Source organism: Heptranchias perlo, unplaced genomic scaffold (genome assembly GCF_035084215.1).
Source record: "Heptranchias perlo isolate sHepPer1 unplaced genomic scaffold, sHepPer1.hap1 HAP1_SCAFFOLD_318, whole genome shotgun sequence".
Taxonomy (NCBI): Eukaryota; Metazoa; Chordata; class Chondrichthyes; order Hexanchiformes; family Hexanchidae; genus Heptranchias; species Heptranchias perlo.
The window spans coordinates 85,991-107,121 of record NW_027139330.1 but is presented as its reverse complement, the minus strand read 5'-3'; the positions used below and the strand labels follow the sequence as shown (position 1 = coordinate 107,121).

General features: G+C 54.1%; 1 pseudogene; it reads right to left on the bottom strand.

The window, feature by feature from the left end:
* Positions 1–1,423: 1,423 nt before the first annotated feature.
* The window catches only part of LOC137311249 (trichohyalin-like), a 40,869-nt pseudogene continuing 21,161 nt past the window's right edge, over positions 1,424–21,131 (bottom strand).

Sequence of the window (21,131 nt, the reverse complement as noted above, 5' to 3'; positions counted from 1 at the left end):
GATTTCTGCTCTCTACTCTTTCCTGTCTGCTCTCTACTCTTTCCCACTGCTCTCTTCTTTCCGTACTATTCTCTTTCCAATCTGCTCTCTTCTCCTTCCTTTCTGCTCTTGTTTCTTTCCTTGCTGCTTCCTTGTATTTCCTCTCTGCTCTCAGCTCTCTTCTCTCTCCTCTCTGCTCCCTTCTCTTTCCTGCTGTCTTTGCTCTGAGCTCTCTACTCTTGCCTCTCTGCTCTCTTCTCTTTCCACTGTGCTCCCTTTTGTCTGCTCTCTTCCCTTACCACTCTTCTCCCTTCTGTTTCCTCTCGTCTCCCTTCTGTTTCCTCTCTTCTAGATTTTCTTTCCTCTCTGATCTATTCTCTTTTCCCTCTGTTGTCCTTTTTTTCTCTTGCCACTCTTCTTTTTCCTCTTCCCCCACATTCAGCTCTCTGCTGTTGTCTCTCTGCTCCCTTCTCTTCCCTCTCTGCTCCCTTCTCTTCCCTCTCTGCTCCCTTCTCTTCCCTCTCTGCTCCCTTCTCTTCCCTCTCTGCTCCCTTCTCTTCCCTCTCTGCTTCCTTCTCTTCCCTCTCTGCTCCCTTCTCTTCCCTCTCTGCTCCCTTCTCTTCACTCTCTCCCCCTTCTCTTCACTCTCTCCCCCTTCTCTTCACTCTCTCCCCCTTCTCTTCACTCTCTCCCCCTTCTCTTCACTCTCTCCTCCCTTCTCTTCACTCTCTCCTCCCTTCTCATTCATCACTGCTCTCTTCAGTCTGCGTTGTTCTCTTTACTTTCAGCTCCTTGGTCTTTCCTCTCTGTGACCCTTACTTTCCTCTCTGATCCTTTCTCTTTCCTTTTTCACCACTTTTCTCTCTTCCCTTCTGTCTTTGCTCCCTGCCCTTCGTTCTCTTTTCTCTTCTCAAACCTTTCTGCTTTCTATGCTTTCCTCTCTGCTCTCTTCTCTTTCCCCTCAGTTCTCTTCTTTTTCCATTTTGTTCTCTTCTCTTTCCTCTCTGCTCTCTATTACTTCCTCTCTGCTCTCTCTTACTTCCTCTCTGCTCTCTCTTACTTCCTCTCTGCTCTCTCTTACTTCCTCTTTGCTCTTTCTTACTTCCTCTCTGCTCTCTCTTACTTCCTCTCTGCTCTCTCTTACTTCCTCTCTGCTCTCTCTTACTTCCTCTCTGCTCTCTACTCTTTCCTCTCTGCTCTCTACTCTTTCCTCTCTGCTCTCTACTCTTTCCTGTCTGCTCTCTACTCTTTCCTGTCTGCTCTCTACTCTTTCCTCTCTGCTCTCTACTCTTTCCTCTCTGCTCTCTACTCTTTCCTCTCTGCTCTCTACTCTTTCCTCTCTGCTCTCTACTCTTTCCTCTCTGCTCTCTACTCTTTCCTCTCTGCTCTCTACTCTTTCCTCTCTGCTCTCTACTCTTTCCTCTCTGCTCTCTTCTCTTTCCCCTCAGTTCTCTTCTTTTTCCTTTTTGTTATCTTCTCTTTCCTCTCTGCTCTCTATTACTTCCTCTCTGCTCTCTATTACTTCCTCTCTTCTCTCTATTACTTCCTCTCTGCTCTCTATTACTTCCTCTCTGCTCTCTATTACTTCCTCTCTGCTCTCTATTACTTCCTCTCTGCTCTATATTACTTCCTCTCTGCTCTATATTACTTCCTCTCTGCTCTCTACTCTTTCCTCTCTGCTCTCTATTACTTCCTCTCAGCTCCCTTCTGCAAGCTCCCTTCTCTCTTCTTCCTCGCTCCTCTCATCTCCCTCCTCTCTCATCTCATTTCTTTCCTTGCTGCCTTCTCTCATTCCTCCTTTTATTTCCTCTCTGCTTTCTGTTTTATCCTCCATACTCTCTTTTTCCTCTCATCCTCTTCCCTTTCCTCTCTCACCCCTCCTCTTTACCCTCTGCTCCGTTTTCTCTTTCATCGCTTCTGTCCGCTTTGTTCTCTGTCCTCTCTGCTCCCTTTCCTGTCCTCTATTCTCTCTGCTCTCTTCTCCATCCTCTATGTTCTCTTCACTATCCTCACTGCTCCCTTCTCTCTGCTCCCTTCTCTCTGCTCCCTTCTCTCTGCTCCCTTCTCTCTGCTCCCTTCTCTCTGCTCCCTTCTCTCTGCTCCCTTCTCTCTGCTCCCTTCTCAATTCTCTTTCCTCGCTGCTCTCTTATCTTTGCTCTCATTTCTTTTATTGCTGCTTCCTTGTCTCTTCTCTTTCCTCTCTTCTCTTTCCTCTCCGCTCCCTTCTCTTTCCTCTCCGCTCTCTTCACTCTATACTCGTCTCTTTCCTTCCTGCATCCCTCTCTTTCCTCCTAGCTCTCTTCTTCCTCTCTGCTCTCTTCTCTATGCGCTCTTCTCTTTCCACTCTTCTCTTTCCTCTCTGCTCTCTTCAGCCTTCTCTCTGCTCTTTCCTTTCTTCAGTCTGCCCTCTTCCATTACCTCTGTACACCCTCCTCTTTCCTGTCTGCTCTCACCTCTTTCCTCTCTGATCTCACCTCTTTCCTCTCCTTTTTCCTCTCTGAACTCCTGTTTCCTCTCTGCTCTTCAATTTCTTCACTGCTCTCTTCCCTTTCCTCTCTTCTCTTCCTCTCTGCTCTATTCTCTATCCTTTCTGCTCTCTTCCCTTTCCTTTCTGCTCTCTTCCCTTTCCTTTCTGCTCTCTTCCCTTTCCTCTCTGCTCTCTTTGCACTCTGCTTTCATCTCTTCCCTCTCTCTTCTCTTCCTCTCTGCTCTATTCTCTTTCCTCTCTGCTCTATTCTCTTTCCTCTCTGCTCTATTCTCTTTCCTCTCTGCTCTATTCTCTTTCCTCTCTGCTCTATTCTCTTTCCTCTCTGCTCTATTCCCTTTCCTCTCTGCTCTATTCCCTTTCCTCTCTGCTCTATTCCCTTTCCTCTCGGCTCGTTTCTTTCCTCTCGGCTCGCTTCCCTTTTTTCTCTGCTATCTCCCCTTTCCTCTCTTCCTCTCCCTCTCTTTTCTCTCTCCTTTCATCTCTTCCCGCTTTCCTCTCTGCACTATTTTCGTTCCTCTCTGCTTTCTTTTTCCTTTCTGTTGCCTTTTCCCTCTGCTCTCTTTTTACGCTCTGCTGTCTTCTGTTTCATCTGTCCCATCTCTTTCCACCAAGCTCTCCGCTCTCTGCTCCCTTTTCTTTCTTTGCTGTCTTTGCATTGAGCTCCCTACTCTTTCCTCTCATCTCTCCTTCCTCTCTGATCTCTTCTCCTCCCTGACTGCTCTCGTTTCTTTCCTCTCTGCTGTCTTCTCTTCCCTTTCTGCTCCTTGCTTCCCTATGCTCTCTTCTCTTTGCTCTCTGCTCTCTTCTGTTTCACCTCTGCTCCCCTCTCTTTCCCCTCTGTGCTCCCCTCTCTGCTCCCCTCTCTGCTCCCCTCTCTGCTCCCCTCTCTGCTCCCCTCTCTGCTCCCCTCTCATTACGCTCTGCACTCACCTGTCATCTCTGCTTTCTCATCTTTCCTCCCTGGTGCCTCCTGTCTGCTGTCTTCCCTTACCTACTCCCTTCACTTTCCCCTCTTCAAGCTTTTATTTTATCTCTGATCTGCAGTCTTTTCTTTCCCCTTGGCCAACTTCTCTTTCCTCTTCCCTCTCATTTCAACTCTGCGCTATCCTTCCTGCTTTCTTCTCTTTCCTTACTGCATCATTCTCTTTCCTCCCTGCTCTCTTCTCCATGCTCTCTTCACTCTGCTGAATACACTTTCCACTCTTCTCTCTTCTCCTTACTCTCTGCTCTCTTCTCTTTCCTTGCTGCTCTCTTCTCTGTCCACTCTGACCTCTTCTGCCTGCTCTCTGCTCTTTCCTCTTCCATCTACCCTCCACCCTCTCCTCTCCACCCTCGTCCCTCTCTTCCCTCGTCCCTCTCTTCCCTCGTCCCTCTCTTCCCTCGTCCCTCTCTTCCCTCGTCCCTCTCTTCCCTCCTCCATCTCTTCCCTCCTCCATCTCTTCTGTTCCCTTTCCTCTCTTTCCGGTCTTCCCCCTCCCCTCTCTTCCCTCCCCTCTCTTTCCTCCCCCCTCCCCGCACTCCCCTCGCCCCCCTCGCGCCCCCCCCCGCGCCCCCCCTCGCCCCCCCCTGCGCCACCCTCGCCCCCCGCCCCCGCCCCCTCGCCCGCCCCCCCCGCCCCCCCTCGCCCCCCCCCGCCCCCCCCGCCCCCGCCCCCCCCGCCCCCCCCTCCGCCCGCCGCTGCCCACTCTGCGCCCGCCGCTCCCCACTCTGCGCCCGCCGCTCCCCACTCTGCGCCCCTTTCTCCCCCCTCTCTGCGCCCCTTTCTCCCCCCTCTCTGCGCCCCTTTCTCCCCCCTCTCTGCGCCCCTTTCTCCCCCCTCTCTGCGCCCCTTTCTCCCCCCTCTCTGCGCCCCTTTCTCCCCCTCTCTGCGCCCCTTTCTCCCCCCTCTCTGCGCCCCTTTCTCCCCCTCTCTGCGCCCCTTTCTCCCCCCTCTCTGCGCCCCTTTCTCCCCCCTCTCTACGCCCCTTTCTCCCCCCTCTCTGCGCCCCTTTCTTGCCCCTTTCTCCCCCTCTCTGCGCCCCTTTCTCGCCCCTCTCTGCGCCCCTTTCTCGCCCCTCTCTGCACCCCTTTCTCCCCCCTCTCTGCGCCCCTTTCTCCCCCCTCTCTGCGCCCCTTTCTCCCCCCTCTCTGCGCCCCTTTCTCCTCTTTGCAGTCTTCAATCCTTCTCTGGTTCCTTTTTCTTCTCAGCTCCCTTCTCTAAGCTCTTTTCTCTCGGCTCGCTTCTCTTTCCTCTCAGCTCTCTTCATTCTTCTCTTTCATCTCTTCACTCTTCTCTCTCCTCTCTTCACTCTTCTCTCTCCTCTCTGCTTCCTTCTCTTTCCTGCTTCTCTCTTGGTTTGAGCCCTCTACTCTTGATTTCTGCTCTCTACTCTTGATTTCTGCTCTCTACTCTTTCCTGTCTGCTCTCTACTCTTTCCCACTGCTCTCTTCTTTCCGTACTATTCTCTTTCCAATCTGCTCTCTTCTCCTTCCTTTCTGCTCTTGTTTCTTTCCTTGCTGCTTCCTTGTATTTCCTCTCTGCTCTCAGCTCTCTTCTCTCTCCTCTCTGCTCCCTTCTCTTTCCTGCTGTCTTTGCTCTGAGCTCTCTACTCTTGCCTCTCTGCTCTCTTCTCTTTCCACTGTGCTCCCTTTTGTCTGCTCTCTTCCCTTACCACTCTTCTCCCTTCTGTTTCCTCTCGTCTCCCTTCTGTTTCCTCTCTTCTAGATTTTCTTTCCTCTCTGATCTATTCTCTTTTCCCTCTGTTGTCCTTTTTTTCTCTTGCCACTCTTCTTTTTCCTCTTCCCCCACATTCAGCTCTCTGCTGTTGTCTCTCTGCTCCCTTCTCTTCCCTCTCTGCTCCCTTCTCTTCCCTCTCTGCTCCCTTCTCTTCCCTCTCTGCTCCCTTCTCTTCCCTCTCTGCTCCCTTCTCTTCCCTCTCTGCTTCCTTCTCTTCCCTCTCTGCTCCCTTCTCTTCCCTCTCTGCTCCCTTCTCTTTCCTCTCTGCTCCCTTCTCTTTCCTCTCTGCTCCCTTCTCTTCCCTCTCTGCTCCCTTCTCTTCCCTCTCTGCTCCCTTCTCTTCCCTCTCTGCTCACTTCTCTTCACTCTCTTCCCTCTCTGCTCACTTCTCTTCCCTCTCTTCCCTCTCTGCTCACTTCTCTTCCCTCTCTGCTCCCCTCTCTTCCCTCTCTGCTCCCCTCTCTTCCCTCTCTGTCCCTCCCCTCTCTTCCCTCTCTGCTCCCCTCTCTTCCCTCTCTGCTCCCCTCTCTTTCCTCTCTGCTCCCCTCTCTTTCCTCTCTGCTCCCCTCTCTTTCCTCTCTGCTCCGCTCTCTTTCCACTATGCTCCCCTCTCTTTCCTCTCTGCTCCCCTCTCTTTCCTCTCTGCTCACCTCTCTTTCCTCTCTGCTCCGCTCTCTTTCCTCTCTGCTCCCCTCTCTTTCCTCTCTGCTCCGCTCTCTTTCCTCTCTGCTCCCCTCTCTTTCCTCTCTGCTCCCCTCTCTTTCCTCTCTGCTCACCTCTCTTTCCTCTCTGCTCCGCTCTCTTTCCTCTCTGCTCCCCTCTCTTTCCTCTCTGCTCCCCTCTCTTCCCTCTCTGCTCCCCTCTCTTCCCTCTCTGTCCCTCCCCTCTCTTCCCTCTCTGCTCCCCTCTCTTCCCTCTCTGCTCCCCTCTCTTTCCTCTCTGCTCCCCTCTCTTTCCTCTCTGCGCCCCTCTCTTTCCCCTCTGCGCCCCTCTCTTTCCCCTCTGCGCCCCTCTCTTTCCCCTCTGCGCCCCTCTCTTTCCCCTCTGCGCCCCTCTCTTTCCCCTCTGCGCCCCTCTCTTTCCCCTCTGCGCCCCTCTGCACCCCTCTCTGCGCCCCTCTGCGCCCCTCTCTGCGCCCCTCTGCACCCCTCTCTGCCCCTCTCTTTCCTCTCTGCGCCCCTCTCTTTCCTCTCTGCGCCCCTCTCCTTGCAGTCTTCTCTTTCACTCTGCTCTTGTCTCTTTCCTCCCAGCTCTTCTCTCTCTTCTCTGTTCCCTTCACTTTCCTCTCTGCTGCGTTATTTGCTTTGAGCTCTCTACTCTTTCCTCTCTGCTCTCTTCTCTTTTCTTTATGCTCACTTTTGTAAACTTTCCTCCCTGAACACTCTGTTCCTTCTCTTCACTCTCTACCCCTTCTCTTCTCTCTCTCCCCCTTCTCTTCACTCTCTCCCCCTTCTCTTCACTCTCTCCCCCTTCTCTTCACTCTCTCCCCTTCTCTTCACTCTCTCCCCCTTCTCTTCACTCTCTCCCCCTTCTCTTCACTCTCTCCCCCTTCTCTTCACTCTCTCCCCCTTCTCTTCACTCTCTCCCCCTTCTCTTCACTCTCTCCCCCTTCTCTTCACTCTCTCCCCCTTCTCTTCACTCTCTTCCCCCTTCTCTTCACTCTCTCCCCCTTCTCTTCACTCTCTCCCCTCTTCTCTTCACTCTCTCCCCTCTTCTCTTCACTCTCTCCCCTCTTCTCTTCACTCTCTCCTCCCTTCTCATTCAAAACTGCTCTCTTCAGTCTGCTTTGTTCTCTTTATTTTCAGCTCCTTGGTCTTTCCTCTCTGTGACCCTTACTTTCCTCTCTGATCCTTTCTCTTTCCTTTTTCACCACTTCTCTCTTTCTTCTGTCTTTGCTCCCTGCACTTCGCTCTCTTTTCTCTTCTCAAACCTTTCTGCTTTCTATGCTTTCCTCTCTGCTCCCTTCTCTTCCCTCTCTGCTTCCTTCTCTTCCCTCTCTGCTCCCTTCTCTTCCCTCTCTGCTCCCTTCTCTTCCCTCTCTGCTCCCTTCTCTTCCCTCTCTGCTCCCTTCTCTTCCCTCTCTGCTTCCTTCTCTTCCCTCTCTGCTCCCTTCTCTTCCCTCTCTGCTCCCTTCTCTTTCCTCTCTGCTCCCTTCTCTTTCCTCTCTGCTCCCTTCTCTTCCCTCTCTGCTCCCTTCTCTTCCCTCTCTGCTCACTTCTCTTCACTCTCTTCCCTCTCTGCTCACTTCTCTTCCCTCTCTTCCCTCTCTGCTCACTTCTCTTCCCTCTCTGCTCCCCTCTCTTCCCTCTCTGCTCCCCTCTCTTCCCTCTCTGTCCCTCCCCTCTCTTCCCTCTCTGCTCCCCTCTCTTCCCTCTCTGCTCCCCTCTCTTTCCTCTCTGCTCCCCTCTCTTTCCTCTCTGCTCCCCTCTCTTTCCTCTCTGCTCCGCTCTCTTTCCACTATGCTCCCCTCTCTTTCCTCTCTGCTCCCCTCTCTTTCCTCTCTGCTCACCTCTCTTTCCTCTCTGCTCCGCTCTCTTTCCTCTCTGCTCCCCTCTCTTTCCTCTCTGCTCCGCTCTCTTTCCTCTCTGCTCCCCTCTCTTTCCTCTCTGCTCCCCTCTCTTTCCTCTCTGCTCACCTCTCTTTCCTCTCTGCTCCGCTCTCTTTCCTCTCTGCTCCCCTCTCTTTCCTCTCTGCTCCCCTCTCTTCCCTCTCTGCTCCCCTCTCTTCCCTCTCTGTCCCTCCCCTCTCTTCCCTCTCTGCTCCCCTCTCTTCCCTCTCTGCTCCCCTCTCTTTCCTCTCTGCTCCCCTCTCTTTCCTCTCTGCGCCCCTCTCTTTCCCCTCTGCGCCCCTCTCTTTCCCCTCTGCGCCCCTCTCTTTCCCCTCTGCGCCCCTCTCTTTCCCCTCTGCGCCCCTCTCTTTCCCCTCTGCGCCCCTCTCTTTCCCCTCTGCGCCCCTCTGCACCCCTCTCTGCGCCCCTCTGCGCCCCTCTCTGCGCCCCTCTGCACCCCTCTCTGCCCCTCTCTTTCCTCTCTGCGCCCCTCTCTTTCCTCTCTGCGCCCCTCTCCTTGCAGTCTTCTCTTTCACTCTGCTCTTGTCTCTTTCCTCCCAGCTCTTCTCTCTCTTCTCTGTTCCCTTCACTTTCCTCTCTGCTGCGTTATTTGCTTTGAGCTCTCTACTCTTTCCTCTCTGCTCTCTTCTCTTTTCTTTATGCTCACTTTTGTAAACTTTCCTCCCTGAACACTCTGTTCCTTCTCTTCACTCTCTACCCCTTCTCTTCACTCTCTCCCCCTTCTCTTCACTCTCTCCCCCTTCTCTTCACTCTCTCCCCCTTCTCTTCACTCTCTCCCCTTCTCTTCACTCTCTCCCCCTTCTCTTCACTCTCTCCCCCTTCTCTTCACTCTCTCCCCCTTCTCTTCACTCTCTCCCCCTTCTCTTCACTCTCTCCCCCTTCTCTTCACTCTCTCCCCCTTCTCTTCACTCTCTCCCCCTTCTCTTCACTCTCTCCCCCTTCTCTTCACTCTCTCCCCCTTCTCTTCACTCTCTTCCCCCTTCTCTTCACTCTCTCCCCCTTCTCTTCACTCTCTCCCCTCTTCTCTTCACTCTCTCCCCTCTTCTCTTCACTCTCTCCCCTCTTCTCTTCACTCTCTCCTCCCTTCTCATTCAAAACTGCTCTCTTCAGTCTGCTTTGTTCTCTTTATTTTCAGCTCCTTGGTCTTTCCTCTCTGTGACCCTTACTTTCCTCTCTGATCCTTTCTCTTTCCTTTTTCACCACTTCTCTCTTTCTTCTGTCTTTGCTCCCTGCACTTCGCTCTCTTTTCTCTTCTCAAACCTTTCTGCTTTCTATGCTTTCCTCTCTGCTCCCTTCTCTTCCCTCTCTGCTTCCTTCTCTTCCCTCTCTGCTCCCTTCTCTTCCCTCTCTGCTCCCTTCTCTTCCCTCTCTGCTCCCTTCTCTTTCCTCTCTGCTCCCTTCTCTTCCCTCTCTGCTCCCTTCTCTTCCCTCTCTGCTCCCTTCTCTTCCCTCTCTGCTCACTTCTCTTCACTCTCTTCCCTCTCTGCTCACTTCTCTTCCCTCTCTTCCCTCTCTGCTCACTTCTCTTCCCTCTCTGCTCCCCTCTCTTCCCTCTCTGCTCCCCTCTCTTCCCTCTCTGTCCCTCCCCTCTCTTCCCTCTCTGCTCCCCTCTCTTCCCTCTCTGCTCCCCTCTCTTTCCTCTCTGCGCCCCTCTCCTTGCAGTCTTCTCTTTCACTCTGCTCTTGTCTCTTTCCTCCCAGCTCTTCTCTCTCCTCTCTGTTCCCTTCACTTTCCTCTCTGCTGCGTTATTTGCTTTGAGCTCTCTACTCTTTCCTCTCTGCTCTCTTCTCTTTTCTTTATGCTCACTTTTGTAAACTTTCCTCCCTGAACACTCTGTTCCTTCTCTTCACTCTCTCCCCCTTCTCTTCACTCTCTCCCCCTTCTATTCACTCTCTCCCCCTTCTCTTCACTCTCTCCCCCTTCTCTTCACTCTCTACCCCTTCTCTTCACTCTCTACCCCTTCTCTTCACTCTCTCCCCCTTCTCTTCACTCTCTCCCCCTTCTCTTCACTCTCTCCCCTTCTCTTCACTCTCTCCCCTTCTCTTCACTCTCTCCCCCTTCTCTTCACTCTCTCCCTCTTCTCTTCACTCTCTCCCCCTTCTCTTCACTCTCTCCCCTTCTCTTCACTCTCTCCCCCTTCTCTTCACTCTCTCCCCCTTCTCTTCACTCTCTCCCCCTTCTCTTCACTCTCTCCCGTTTCTCTTCACTCTCTCCCCTTCTCTTCACTCTCTCCCCCTTCTCTTCACTCTCTCCCCCTTCTCTTCACTCTCTCCCCCTTCTCTTCACTCTCTCCCCCTTCTCTTCACTCTCTCCCCCTTCTCTTCACTCTCTCCCCCTTCTCTTCACTCTCTCCCCCTTCTCTTCACTCTCTCCCCCTTCTCTTCACTCTCTCCCCTCTTCTCTTCACTCTCTCCCCTCTTCTCTTCACTCTCTCCCCTCTTCTCTTCACTCTCTCCCCTCTTCTCTTCACTCTCTCCCCTCTTCTCTTCACTCTCTCCTCCCTTCTCATTCAAAACTGCTCTCTTCAGTCTGCTTTGTTCTCTTTATTTTCAGCTCCTTGGTCTTTCCTCTCTGTGACCCTTACTTTCCTCTCTGATCCTTTCTCTTTCCTTTTTCACCACTTCTCTCTTTCTTCTGTCTTTGCTCCCTGCACTTCGCTCTCTTTTCTCTTCTCAAACCTTTCTGCTTTCTATGCTTTCCTCTCTGCTCTCTTCTCTTTCCCCTCAGTTCTCTTCTTTTTCCTTTTTGTTCTCTTCCCTTTCCTCTCTGCTCTCTATTACTTCCTCTCTGCTCTCTCTTACTTCCTCTCTGCTCTCTACTCTTTCCTCTCTGCTCTCTATTACTTCCTCTCAGCTCCCTTCTGCAAGCTCCCTTCTCTCTTCTTCCTCGCTCCTCTCATCTCCCTCCTCTCTCATCTCATTTCTTTCCTTGCTGCCTTCTCTCATTCCTCCTTTTATTTCCTCTCTGCTTTCTGTTTTATCCTCCATACTCTCTTTTTCCTCTCATCCTCTTCCCTTTCCTCTCTCACCCCTCCTCTTTACCCTCTGCTCCGTTTTCTCTTTCATCACTTCTGTCCGCTTTGTTCTCTGTCCTCTCTGCTCCCTTTCCTGTCTTCTATTCTCTCTGCTCTCTTCTCCATCCTCTATGTTCTCTTCACTATCCTCACTGCTCTCTCCTCTGCTCCCATCTCTCTGCTCCCATCTCTCTGCTCCCATCTCTCCGCTCCCATCTCTCCGCTCCCATCTCTCCGCTCCCTTCTCTCCGCTCCCTTCTCTCCGCTCCCTTCTCTCCGCTCCCTTCTCTCCGCTCCCTTCTCTCCGCTCCCTTCTCTCCGCTCCCATCTCTCCGCTCCCATCTCTCCGCTCCCATCTCTCCGCTCCGCTCCCTCCACTCTCGTATCCTTTTTATCTGCTCCTTTCTCTTTCCTCTCCGCTCTCTTCTCTTTCCTCCCCGCTCCCTTCTTCCATCTGCAAACTTCTTTCTGCTTTCTTCTCTCTCCTCTCTTCTCTTGGCTTTCTGCCTTCTCCCGTTTCATCTCTGGCTTCTCTTTCCTCTCCTCTCATTCCTCTCTGCTCCCGTCTGACTGCACTCTTCACTCTCTTCGCTGCTCTCTTCACTTTCCTCCCTGCTCTCTTCTTCCTGCACAATTCTCTTTACTCTCTGCTTTTGTTTCTTTTCCCTCTGCACTCTACTCTTTCCTCTCTGCTCCCTTCTCTTTCCTCCCTGCTCCCTTCTCAATGTTCTCTTCCCTCTGATCAATTCTCTTAACGCCCTGCTCTATTCTCCTTCCTCTATGGTCTCTTCTCTGTCCTCTGTCCTCTTTTTTCTGTCCTCTCTGGTCGCTTCTCTCTCTTCCCAGCTCCCTTTTCTGCCTGTCCGCTCCCCTCACTTTCCTCTCCGCTCCCCTCGCTTTCCTCTCCGCTCCCCTGGCTTCCCTCCCCGCTCCCCTCGCTTCCCTCCCCGCTCCCCTCGCTTCCCTCCCCGCTCCCCTCGCTTCCCTCCCCGCTCCCCTCGCTTCCCTCCCCGCTCCCTTCTCTTTTCTCTTCTCCCCCTGCTCTCCGCCCTCTGCTCTATGCTCTCTTCTCTGCTCCCTTAACTTTCTGCACAGCTCCGTTCTCTTTCTGCTCCGTTCTCTTTCTGCTCAGCTCTCTTTCTGCTCAGCTCTCTTTCTGCTCAGCTCTCTTTCTGCTCAGCTCTCTTTCTGCTCAGCTCTCATTCTGCTCAGCTCTCTTTCTGCTCAGCTCTCTTTCTGCTCAGCTCTCTTTCTGCTCAGCTCCCTTTCTGCTCAGCTCTCTTTCTGCTCAGCTCTCTTCCTGCTCAGCTCTCTTCTCTCCTCATTCATCTCTGCTCCCTTCTCTTTTCCGTCTGCTCTCATCTCTTTCCAGTCTGCTCCTCTCTCTTCCCTGTCTGCTCCCTTCACTTTCCGCTCTGCTGTCTTTCCTCTCTGCTCTCTTCACTTCCCTCTCCGCTCCCTTCACTTCCCTCTCCACTCTCGTATCCTTTTTATCTGCTCCTTTCTCTGTCCTCCCTGCTCTCTTCTCTGTCCTCTATGTGCTATCTCTTCTGTCCTCTCCGGTCTCTGTCCTCTATGCTCTCTTCTCTGTCCTCTATGTGCTATCTCTTCTGTCCTCTCTGGTCTCTGTCCTCTCTGCTCCCCTCTCTGCTCCCTGACCAATGCTCTTTGCTCTCTTCACTTTGCTCTGTTCTCTCTGCTGCCTTCTCTGTTCTCTCTGCTGCCTTCTCTGTCCTCGCTGTGCTCTCTCCTCTGTCCTCCCTGTGCTCTCTTCTCTGTCCTCCCTGTGCTCTCTTCTCTGTCCTCCCTGTGCTCTCTTCTCTGTCCTCCCTGTGCTCTCTTCTCTGTCCTCCCTGTGCTCTCTTCTCTGTCCTCCCTGTGCTCTCTTCTCTGTCCTCCCTGTGCTCTCTTCTCTGTCCTCCCTGTGCTCTCTTCTCCGTACTCCCTGTGCTCTCTTCTCTGTCCTCCTTGTGCTCTCTTCTCTGTCCTCCCTGTGCTCTCTTCTCTGTCCTCCCTGTGCTCTCTTCTCTGTCCTCCCTGTGCTCTCTTCTCTGTCCTCCGTGTGCTCTCTTCTCTGTCCTCCCTGTGCTCTCTTCTCTGTCCTCCCTGTGCTCTCTTCTCTGTCCTCCCTGTGCTCTCTTCTCTGTCCTCCCTTTGCCCTCTTCTCTGTCCTCCCTGTGCCCTCTTCTCTGTCCTCCCGTGCTCTCTTCTCTGTCCTCCCTGTGCTCTCTTCTCTGTCCTCCCTGTGCTCTCTTCTCTGTCCTCCCTGTGCTCTCTTCTCTGTCCTCCCTGTGCTCTCTTCTCTGTCCTCCCTGTGCTCTCTTCTCTGTCATCCCCGTGCTCTCTTCTCTGTCCTCCCCGTGCTCTCTTCTCTGTCCTCCCCGTGCTCTCTTCTCTGTCCTCCCCGTGCTCTCTTCTATGTCCTCCCCGTGCTCTCTTCTCTGTCCTCCCCGTGCTCTCTTCTCTGTCCTCCCCGTGTTCTCTTCTCTGTCCTCCCCGTGCTCTCTTCTCTGTCCTCACCGTGCTCTCTTCACTGTCCTCCCCGTGCTCTCTTCTCTGTCCTCCCCTTGCTCTCTTCTCTGTCCTCTCCGTGCTCTCTTCTCTGTCCTCCCCGTGCTCTCTTCTCTGTCCTCCCCGTGCTCTCTTCTCTGTCCTCCGTGTGCTCTCTTCTCTGTCCTCCCCGTGCTCTCTTCTCTGTCCTCCCCGTGCTCTCTTCTCTGTCCTCCCTGTGCTCTCTTCTCTGTCCTCCCCGTGCTCTCTTCTCTGTCCTCCCCGTGCTCTCTTCTCTGTCCTCCCCGTGCTCTCTTCTCTGTCCTCCCCGTGCTCTCTTCTCTGTCCTCCCCGTGCTCTCTTCTCTGTCCTCCCCGTGCTCTCTTCTCTGCCCTCCCCGTGCTCTCTTCTCTGTCCTCCCCGTGCTCTCTTCTCTGTCCTCCCCGTGCTCTCTTCTCTGTCCTCCCCGTGCTCTCTTCTCTGTCCTCCCCGTGCTCTCTTCTCTGTCCTCCCCGTGCTCTCTTCTCTGTCCTCCCCGTGCTCTCTTCTCTGTCCTCCCCGTGCTCTCTTCCCTGTCCTCCCCGTGCTCTCTTCTCTGTCCTCCCCGTGCTCACTTCTCTGTCCTCCCTGTGCTCACTTCTCTGTCCTCCCTGTGCTCACTTCTCTGTCCTCCCTGTGCTCACTTCTCTGTCCTCCCTGTGCTCTCTTCTCTGTCCTCCCTGTGCTCTCTTCTCTGTCCTCCCTGTGCTCTCTTCTCTGTCCTCCCTGTGCTCTCTTCTCTGTCCTCCCTCTGCTCTCTTCTCTGTCCTCCCTGTGCCCTCTTCTCTGTCCTCCCTGTGCCCTCTTCTCTGTCCTCCCTGTGCCCTCTTCTCTGTCCTCCCTGTGCTCTCTTCTCTGTCCTCCCCGTGCTCTCTTCTCTGTCCTCCCTGTGCTCTCTGCGATCTTCTCTGTACTCCCTGCTCTCCTTTTCCTGCACAATTCTCTTCACTCTCTGCTTTTGTTTCTTTCCCCTCTGCACTCTTCCCTATTCTCTCTACTCTCTTCTCCATCCTTTACGTTCTCTTCCCCAGTCTCTCTGCTCTGTACACAGTCCTCTCTGGTCTCTTCTCTCTTCTCTCTTCTCTTTCCTCCCTGCCCCCTGCCCCCGGCCCTCTTCTCTTTCCTCTTTTCTCTTTCCTCTCAACTCCCGTCTCTTTCCTCTCAGCTCCCTTGTTTCTGCACAGCTCTCTTCTCTCTACTCTATCTCTCTGCTCTCGTCTCTGTCCTCTCCTCCCTTTTTGCCCCGCTCTCTTCACTTTCCTCCTGCTCTCCGCTCCCCTCACTTCCCTCTCCGCTCCCCTCACTTCACCCTCCGCTCCCCTCACTTCCCTCTCCGCTCCCTTCACTTCCCCCTCCGCTCCCCTCACTTCCCCCTCCGCTCCCCTCACTTCCCCCTCCGCTCCCCTCACTTCCCCCTCCGCTCCCCTCACTTCCCCCTCCGCTCCCCTCACTTCCCCCTCCGCTCCCTTCACTTCCCCCTCCGCTGTCTTCTCTTTTCTCTTCTCCCCCTGCTCTGTGCTCTCTTCTCTGCTCCCTTAACTTTCTGCACAGCTCCGTTCTCTTTCTGCACAGCTCCGTTCTCTTTCTGCACAGCTCCGTTCTCTTTCTGCACAGCTCCGTTCTCTTTCTGCACAGCTCCGTTCTCTTTCTGCACAGCTCCGTTCTCTTTCTGCACAGCTCCGTTCTCTTTCTGCACAGCTCCGTTCTCTTTCTGCACAGCTCCGTTCTCTTTCTGCACAGCTCCGTTCTCTTTCTGCACAGCTCCGTTCTCTTTCTGCACAGCTCCGTTCTCTTTCTGCACAGCTCCGTTCTCTTTCTGCACAGCTCCGTTCTCTTTCTGCACAGCTCCGTTCTCTTTCTGCACAGCTCCGTTCTCTTTCTGCACAGCTCCGTTCTCTTTCTTCACAGCTCCGTTCTCTTTCTTCACAGCTCCGTTCTCTTTCTTCACAGCTCCGTTCTCTTTCTGCACAGCTCCGTTCTCTTTCTTCACAGCTCAGCTCTCTTTCTGCTCAGCTCTCTTCTCTTTCCACTCTATTCTCTCCTCATTCATCTCTGCTCCCTTCCCTTTTCCGTCTGCTCTCATCTCTTTCCAGTCTGCTCTCATCTCTTTCCAGTCTGCTCCTCTCTCTTCCCTGTCTGCTCCCTTCACTTTCCGCTCTGCTGTCTTTCCTCTCTGCTCTCTTCCCTTCCCTCTCCGCTCCCTTCACTTCCCTCTCCGCTCTCGTATCCTTTTTATCTGTTCCTTTCTCTGTCCTCTCTGCTCTCTTCTCTGTCCTCTATGTGCTATCTCTTCTGTCCTCTCTGGTCTCTGTCCTCTATGCTCTCTTCTCTGTCCTCCCTGTGCTCTCTTCTCTGTCCTCCCTGTGCTCTCTTCTCTGTCCTCCCTGTGCTCTCTTCTCTGTCCTCCCTGTGCTCTCTTCTCTGTCCTCCCTGTGCTCTCTTCTCTGTCCTCCCTGTGCTCTCTTCTCTGTCCTCCCTGTGCTCTCTTCTCTGTCCTCCCTGAGCTCTCTTCTCTGTCCTTCCTGTGCTCTCTTCTCTGTCCTCCCTGTGCTCTCTTCTCTGTCATCCCCGTGCTCTCTTCTCTGTCCTCCCCGTGCTCTCTTCTCTGTCCTCCCCGTGCTCTCTTCTCTGTCCTCCCCGTGCTCTCTTCTATGTCCTCCCCGTGCTCTCTTCTCTGTCCTCCCCGTGCTCTCTTCTCTGTCCTCCCCGTGTTCTCTTCTCTGTCCTCCCCGTGCTCTCTTCTCTGTCCTCACCGTGCTCTCTTCACTGTCCTCCCCGTGCTCTCTTCTCTGTCCTCCCCTTGCTCTCTTCTCTGTCCTCTCCGTGCTCTCTTCTCTGTCCTCCCCGTGCTCTCTTCTCTGTCCTCCCCGTGCTCTCTTCTCTGTCCTCCGTGTGCTCTCTTCTCTGTCCTCCCCGTGCTCTCTTCTCTGTCCTCCCCGTGCTCTCTTCTCTGTCCTCCCTGTGCTCTCTTCTCTGTCCTCCCCGTGCTCTCTTCTCTGTCCTCCCCGTGCTCTCTTCTCTGTCCTCCCCGTGCTCTCTTCTCTGTCCTCCCCGTGCTCTCTTCTCTGTCCTCCCCGTGCTCTCTTCTCTGTCCTCCCCGTGCTCTCTTCTCTGCCCTCCCCGTGCTCTCTTCTCTGTCCTCCCCGTGCTCTCTTCTCTGTCCTCCCCGTGCTCTCTTCTCTGTCCTCCCCGTGCTCTCTTCTCTGTCCTCCCCGTGCTCTCTTCTCTGTCCTCCCCGTGCTCTCTTCTCTGTCCTCCCCGTGCTCTCTTCTCTGTCCTCCCCGTGCTCTCTTCCCTGTCCTCCCCGTGCTCTCTTCTCTGTCCTCCCCGTGCTCACTTCTCTGTCCTCCCTGTGCTCACTTCTCTGTCCTCCCTGTGCTCACTTCTCTGTCCTCCCTGTGCTCACTTCTCTGTCCTCCCTGTGCTCTCTTCTCTGTCCTCCCTGTGCTCTCTTCTCTGTCCTCCCTGTGCTCTCTTCTCTGTCCTCCCTGTGCTCTCTTCTCTGTCCTCCCTCTGCTCTCTTCTCTGTCCTCCCTGTGCCCTCTTCTCTGTCCTCCCTGTGCCCTCTTCTCTGTCCTCCCTGTGCCCTCTTCTCTGTCCTCCCTGTGCTCTCTTCTCTGTCCTCCCCGTGCTCTCTTCTCTGTCCTCCCTGTGCTCTCTGCGATCTTCTCTGTACTCCCTGCTCTCCTTTTCCTGCACAATTCTCTTTACTCTCTGCTTTTGTTTCTTTCCCCTCTGCACTCTTCCCTATTCTCTCTACTCTCTTCTCCATCCTTTACGTTCTCTTCCCCAGTCTCTCTGCTCTGTACACAGTCCTCTCTGGTCTCTTCTCTCTTCTCTCTTCTCTTTCCTCCCTGCCCCCTGCCCCCGGCCCTCTTCTCTTTCCTCTTTTCTCTTTCCTCTCAACTCCCGTCTCTTTCCTCTCAGCTCCCTTGTTTCTGCACAGCTCTCTTCTCTCTACTCTATCTCTCTGCTCTCGTCTCTGTCCTCTCCTCCCTTTTTGCCCCGCTCTCTTCACTTTCCTCCTGCTCTCCGCTCCCCTCACTTCCCTCTCCGCTCCCCTCACTTCACCCTCCGCTCCCCTCACTTCCCTCTCCGCTCCCTTCACTTCCCCCTCCGCTCCCCTCACTTCCCCCTCCGCTCCCCTCACTTCCCCCTCCGCTCCCCTCACTTCCCCCTCCGCTCCCCTCACTTCCCCCTCCGCTCCCCTCACTTCCCCCTCCGCTGTCTTCTCTTTTCTCTTCTCCCCCTGCTCTGTGCTCTCTTCTCTGCTCCCTTAACTTTCTGCACAGCTCCGTTCTCTTTCTGCACAGCTCCGTTCTCTTTCTGCACAGCTCCGTTCTCTTTCTGCACAGCTCCGTTCTCTTTCTGCACAGCTCCGTTCTCTTTCTGCACAGCTCCGTTCTCTTTCTGCACAGCTCCGTTCTCTTTCTGCACAGCTCCGTTCTCTTTCTGCACAGCTCCGTTCTCTTTCTGCACAGCTCCGTTCTCTTTCTGCACAGCTCCGTTCTCTTTCTGCACAGCTCCGTTCTCTTTCTGCACAGCTCCGTTCTCTTTCTGCACAGCTCCGTTCTCTTTCTGCACAGCTCCGTTCTCTTTCTTCACAGCTCCGTTCTCTTTCTTCACAGCTCCGTTCTCTTTCTTCACAGCTCCGTTCTCTTTCTGCACAGCTCCGTTCTCTTTCTTCACAGCTCAGCTCTCTTTCTGCTCAGCTCTCTTCTCTTTCCACTCTATTCTCTCCTCATTCATCTCTGCTCCCTTCCCTTTTCCGTCTGCTCTCATCTCTTTCCAGTCTGCTCTCATCTCTTTCCAGTCTGCTCCTCTCTCTTCCCTGTCTGCTCCCTTCACTTTCCGCTCTGCTGTCTTTCCTCTCTGCTCTCTTCCCTTCCCTCTCCGCTCCCTTCACTTCCCTCTCCGCTCTCGTATCCTTTTTATCTGTTCCTTTCTCTGTCCTCTCTGCTCTCTTCTCTGTCCTCTATGTGCTATCTCTTCTGTCCTCTCTGGTCTCTGTCCTCTATGCTCTCTTCTCTGTCCTCCCTGTGCTCTCTTCTCTGTCCTCCCTGTGCTCTCTTCTCTGTCCTCCCTGTGCTCTCTTCTCTGTCCTCCCTGTGCTCTCTTCTCTGTCCTCCCTGTGCTCTCTTCTCTGTCCTCCCTGTGCTCTCTTCTCTGTCCTCCCTGTGCTCTCTTCTCTGTCCTCCCTGAGCTCTCTTCTCTGTCCTCCCTGTGCTCTCTTCTCTGTCCTCCCTGTGCTCTCTTCTCTGTCCTCCCTGTGCTCTCTACTCTGTCCTCTCTGTGCTCTCTTCTCTGTCCTCCCTGTGCTCTCTTCTCTGTCCTCCCTGTGCTCTCTTCTCTGTCCTCCCTGTGCTCTCTTCTCTGTCCTCCCTGTGCTGTCTTCTCTGTCCTCCCTGAGCTCTCTTCTCTGTCCTCCCTGTGCTCTCTTCTCTGTCCTCCCTGTGCTCTCTTCTCTGTCCTCCCTGTGCTCTCTTCTCTGTCCTCCCTGTGCTCTCTTCTCTGTCCTCCCTGTCCTCTCTTCTCTGTCCTCCGTGTGCTCTCTTCTCTGTACTCCCTGTGCTCTCTTCTCTGTCCTCCTTGTGCTCGCTTCTCTGTCCTCCCTGTGCTCTCTTCTCTGTCCTCCCTGTGCTCTCTTCTCTGTCCTCCCTGTGCTCTCGTCTCTGTCCTCCGTGTGCTCTCTTCTCTGTTCTCCCTGTGCTCTCTTCTCTGTCCTCCCTGTGCTCTCTTCTCTGTCCTCCCTGTGCCCTCTTCTCTGTCCTCCCTTTGCCCTCTTCTCTGTCCTCCCTGTGCCCTCTTCTCTGTCCTCCCGTGCTCTCTTCTCTGTCCTCCCTGTGCTCTCTTCTCTGTCCTCCCTGTGCCCTCTTCTCTGTCCTCCCTGTGCTCTCTTCTCTGTCCTCCCTTTGCTCTCTTCTCTGTCCTCCCTGTGCTCTCTTCTCTGTCATCCCCGTGCTCTCTTCTCTGTCCTCCCCGTGCTCTCTTCTCTGTCCTCCCCGTGCTCTCTTCTATGTCCTCCCCGTGCTCTCTTCTCTGTCCTCCCCGTGCTCTCTTCTCTGTCCTCCCTGTGCTCTCTGCGATCTTCTCTGTCCTCCCTGCTCTCCTCTTCCTGCACAATTCTCTTTACTCTCTGCTTTTGTTTCTTTCCCCTCTGCACTCTTCCCTATTCTCTCTACTCTCGTCTCCATCCTTTACGTTCTCTTCCCCAGTCTCTCTGCTCTGTACACAGTCCTCTCTGGTCTCTTCTCTCTTCTCTCTTCTCTTTCCTCCCTGCCCCCTGCCCCTGGCCCTCTTCTCTTTCCTCTTTTCTCTTTCCTCTCAACTCCCGTCTCTTTCCTCTCAGCTCCCTTGTTTCTGCACAGCTCTCTTCTCTCTACTCTATCTCTCTGCTCTCGTCTCTGTCCTCTCCTCCCTTTTTGCCCCGCTCTCTTCACTTTCCTCCTGCTCTCCGCTCCCCTCACTTCCCTCTCCGCTCCCCTCACTTCACCCTCCGCTCCCCTCACTTCCCTCTCCGCTCCCCTCACTTCCCCCTCCGCTCCCCTCACTTCCCCCTCCGCTCCCCTCACTTCCCCCTCCGCTCCCCTCACTTCCCCCTCCGCTCCCCTCACTTCCCCCTCCGCTCCCCTCACTTCCCCCTCCGCTGTCTTCTCTTTTCTCTTCTCCCCCTGCTCTCCACCCTCTGCTCTATGCTCTCTTCTCTGCTCCCTTAACTTTCTGCACAGCTCCGTTCTCTTTCTGCACAGCTCCGTTCTCTTTCTGCACAGCTCCGTTCTCTTTCTGCACAGCTCCGTTCTCTTTCTGCACAGCTCCGTTCTCTTTCTGCACAGCTCCGTTCTCTTTCTGCACAGCTCCGTTCTCTTTCTGCACAGCTCCGTTCTCTTTCTGCACAGCTCCGTTCTCTTTCTGCACAGCTCCGTTCTCTTTCTTCACAGCTCCGTTCTCTTTCTGCACAGCTCCGTTCTCTTTCTTCACAGCTCAGCTCTCTTTCTGCTCAGCTCTCTTCTCTTTACACTCTATTCTCTCCTCATTCATCTCTGCTCCCTTCCCTTTTCCGTCTGCTCTCATCTCTTTCCAGTCTGCTCTCATCTCTTTCCAGTCTGCTCCTCTCTCTTCCCTGTCTGCTCCCTTCACTTTCCGCTCTGCTGTCTTTCCTCTCTGCTCTCTTCACTTCCCTCTCCGCTCCCTTCACTTCCCTCTCCGCTCTCGTATCCTTTTTATCTGTTCCTTTCTCTGTCCTCTCTGCTCTCTTCTCTGTCCTCTATGTGCTATCTCTTCTGTCCTCTCTGGTCTCTGTCCTCTATGCTCTCTTCTCTGTCCTCACTGTGCTCTCTTCTCTGTCCTCCCTGTGCTCTCTTCTCTGTCCTCCCTGTGCTCTCTTCTCTGTCCTCCCTGTGCTCTCTTCTCTGTCCTCCCTGTGCTCTCTTCTCTGTCCTCCCTGTGCTCTCTTCTCTGTCCTCCCTGTGCTCTCTTCTCTGTCCTCCCTGTGCTCTCTTCTCTGTCCTCCCTGTGCTCTCTTCTCTGTCCTCCCTGTGCACTCTTCTCAATCCGCCCTGTGCTCTCTTCTCTGTCCTCCCTGTGCTCTCTTCTCTGTCCTCCCTGTGCTCTCTTCTCTGTCCTCCCTGTGCTGTCTTCTCTGTCCTCCCTGAGCTCTCTTCTCTGTCCTCCCTGTGCTCTCTTCTCTGTCCTCCCTGTGCTCTCTTCTCTGTCCTCCCTGTGCTCTCTTCTCTGTCCTCCCTGTGCTCTCTTCTCTGTCCTCCCTGTCCTCTCTTCTCTGTCCTCCGTGTGCTCTCTTCTCTGTACTCCCTGTGCTCTCTTCTCTGTCCTCCTTGTG